We start from the raw sequence: 3,993 nt of genomic DNA, 5'->3' as shown, positions 1-3,993 counted from the left end.
TCCGTCATCACTGAGAAATCGGTGTAACTGTCACTCTGAATTTGGACACTTCCGCCGGGGATTAAGGAACCGTCGGTGGTGGCCACAGAGACTTTGAATGACTGTTAGTGACCTAGAACTACAAATTCAAGTAGTTGTGGTCACATTTTGGAAAATTTTCACCTTTATACATTCATTGTTGTATATGGTGAAATCGGGATTTGCTGCGTGTTTGTATTCATCACCTTGTAATTCCGGAACCGGAAATCGGATTAATAAGAAATTGAATAGCAACCAATGAGAACGCTATACCTTTCATTTGAATAGAAGTTAGTAAATTTGTATGACATTAACGTAGGGACTTGGCAAGTTCCCTGGAGACCTCAAGAACCATCATAGGTGATCAATGTGGACAAAGCGACTTCGATAGGTCATTAGTGATCTAAACACGCAAATCTAGGTAATGTTCTACACATTTTAATATGTATTGCATCATAGCATAGCATAGCATAACATGAATACCTGGACAAATCGTAGGGTGGAGTTGCAGAATTGAGCATATCTATTGTCATATCAGTTTTCGCCACGATCTGCAATGATGTAGACCCGCTTATTTCCACACACCTGGCTACGTCCTTACAAGCATTTTTATTTTGATAATAGTCCGATCATCTACTTACTACAAAAACGCTCGGAACCGAAACAGTTTTCATAGATGACGGAGATAACAAATGGCGAAACGAATATATCTGAACATATATAACATATAGGGGAACATGGGGAGAATTGACCAAGCGCAAAATTCTTTTTTCGGCTATGGCGTCTTCTATTCGATTCTTAATTTTTTTTCAAAAATATTTTTATACTTGTTTCGATCCCTTGAGGTAATTTTGAAAGTTTGGAGTAAAAAATCCTTTCCTTGCAGAAAATATTACGTGATTAATAAATTTGCATTAAATTATGTAATTTTTTATCAAACTTTGTATGGACATATCTAATCGACTACTAATTACTATTAAAGGACTAATATACCATCTTAATCCTTGTGAAGTAGTGAAATGATTTTACATAAACTAGAACATTGGAATAGTTATTACTAGAATTCGCATGAAATTGAACGCAATAACTCATGTTGGGGAGACTTGACCAAGATTTTATGGGGAGACTTGACCAAGTGGCGATCAGCTGAAGAAAGATACAAAATTCCTAATATTTATTATGCTTTGGTATCTACTGTTAATGTTAATCACGCCATAAAAAAAATTCCACCCCAAACATAAGTCTTTATAGTTTAAAATTTGTAAGCAAAATTAGCAATAGTAGAACTGATTTCGTGACGTGTGAACTTGCAATGCAAGCAGTACAGTTAATCCTTAAAAAGAAATGCATTTAAAAAAATAAAAATTTATCAAATGCAACCCTTTTATATTTTTTACTGCTACCTAAGGATCTCGACAATAGGGAAAAAATAATTACAGTATGTTTTATGTCATTATTTTTTGTTATGATTTTTCAAAATTCTCTTGGTCAAGTCTCCCCACGCCTTGGTCAAATCTCCCCGCAATGGGGAGACTTGACCAGAAAAAACGATCACAGAAAAACTTTTTTACTTTTCAAAAATTAAATTAAAAATTCTGCAAAAAATCATGAAGACGCGCAATAACTTTGTGCATTATATCTGAATGATTTTTGGGGGATTGAAGGCTTTTTTAGAGATTTATGCAGTTTTAGCTGAAAACCTGGTCAAGTCTCCCCATGTTCCCCTAAGTTATATTCAAACTAATAAAATTACAAATGCATACGAAACTTAACTACATAATTAAACTATATAATTAAAATAACATGGAAAAAATCTCAGCAGGAACTCCGTGGTATCTTCAAAACTTCCGGCGAAACGCTGGCACATGCAGGTCTCCCAATATTCCAACTTGGGGCTAAGGAATAAGCTCAGGAATTCGCTCAATTGATACGCGTATGTCTCTCTTATGGAAAGGGATTTTATCCGGAAATTTTCATCAAGGTGGTTGCTACGCACTAAAGTGTTTACTAGTAACTACCGTAGTTATAGTGACCCCACATCAGATGACGACGGCCCGTGTCGCGGGGGGTAATTTTTTTCAGCAAATTTTCACTGCTTGTGTTCGTTGAGGAATACGTCGAGAACAGGATATTTACACTTGGTGTCACTGGTTTTCACGATGAAACATGTTTTAAGCGATTTGGAGGGAAAGTCTGTATCGAAAATGATATAATTTTTTCGAATCAAAAAGAGCTGCGAAAAAAGTCAACCACTTGCTGAAAAGATATAGCCTACTCATTTTCATTTTAATTAGGTTTTACACCAACCGACATCCCAAGTAACAATTGAAGTTTTATAGCACGCTACAAGTGCAATCTAAGTTTCATGAAAGGCTATAAAACTACCATAAAACCTCAATTGTTACTAGGGATAACCCCACAAAATAATCCGGATGAACTTCGTTTGACAATTCTCGATGGTTTGTTTACATGGAAGTTACGTGAGTTCGAATGTAATAGATGAGCACCCGTTGCACTCACACTCGCACAACTGACAAACTAAACCTAAATCCAAAAAAGTGAATATACGACAATTTTTTTTTTTGAGTTTGCATCAAATCTCGACGTTTTATGCACCTTAAAGACATTTAGCATCAAAAATAAAAATTCTATTTTTATTTTTCCTATAGTTTATATGGGAAATTTTTGTGCAGCCGCACTCTTAAACCCGTAGTTCCGGAACCAGAACTCCGATCGATCTAAAATTCAATAGCAGCCGATGGGAAGGTTTCACCTTTCATTTGAGACTAAGTTTGAGCAAATCGGTCAGACCATCTCTGAGAAAAATGAGTGACATTATTTGACACATACGCACGTACATACACACACATACAGACTTTTTCCGATCTCGACGAACTGAGTCGATTGGGATATGGACTGATTCTATTTGTTCTTCATGTGTGTGTTGAGAAAGATAACCAAATTTTATTACAATAATCCTGTTGTGAGAAATGAATCTTGCAATAAAATTGTTATTGTCACAAAACATTACAGTTTGTAAGCTGTTATCAGAAGACACAACCAAATATGTCGTTCTGAAACTAAAGTACAGAAGTGCAAAACAACTTCTTCTGTGTCGTAAACCACCAATCTTCGTCGTCTCGGCCACTAATATTGGACCTTAAAAATTTTAATATGATTTCCTAACTACTCCATTTTACATCTTAAGCTTGCCAATAATTTGTACCGACTTTTATTCATCAAAATCTGTGTTGTATCTGTATTATCAGTCATTTTGACAAAACAATTTTGAAGTCCGATAGAAGCTACAAAGTTAGCCAATATTACTTGAAGCACATGCCTTCTAGGCGTTGGTTGAAATGTCAAGCTTCGAATTGATTGTATAGCTTTTCTAAACGATAAATACTTAAAACAATGTTTTAAGCGGTTTAAATGTATCGCTTTCAAAAAGGAACGAATATTCTACCAATTCGCAATAATACTAGCCCTTATCTAATCTTCTGGTATAGATTTCGTCCACCACCACGCTAGCTCAGTATTACTGATTGATATAAACCAGCTGAGCATGTGGCCCAATCAAAAGTCAACAGTTAAGAAGTTGCAGTTTGGAAAAGTGAACGTATTTTCTGTTGTCCCAGTCACAGGTAAGTTCATTGTTCTATCATTAGAAAGACGCGGTATTGGGTGAAGTTAATTTTACTTTTTGCTATCGATCAGCAGTGTGCTGGAGCGAAAGACACTAAATATCTCGCGAGCTTATAAGTTTCAATAATTGTAAGACCCTCTAGAGAACGATGATTTGCTAATGTCGCTGAAACTAAAAGTCGGTCTGCCCCCAAAGATGGCAACGTAGTCAAATCCTGCATGACAGTGCTAAAACTCAACTTTATCAACGCCAATAAAACCATAAAACCGTCAGTGAGTGCAATCAATCTTTCTTTGTTTTCCAGCCTGCAACAGTTATCGGTCTCAGCC

Source organism: Topomyia yanbarensis, chromosome 3 (assembly GCF_030247195.1).
Source record: "Topomyia yanbarensis strain Yona2022 chromosome 3, ASM3024719v1, whole genome shotgun sequence".
Taxonomy (NCBI): Eukaryota; Metazoa; Arthropoda; class Insecta; order Diptera; family Culicidae; genus Topomyia; species Topomyia yanbarensis.
Note: the sequence above shows the minus strand (reverse complement) of the source record.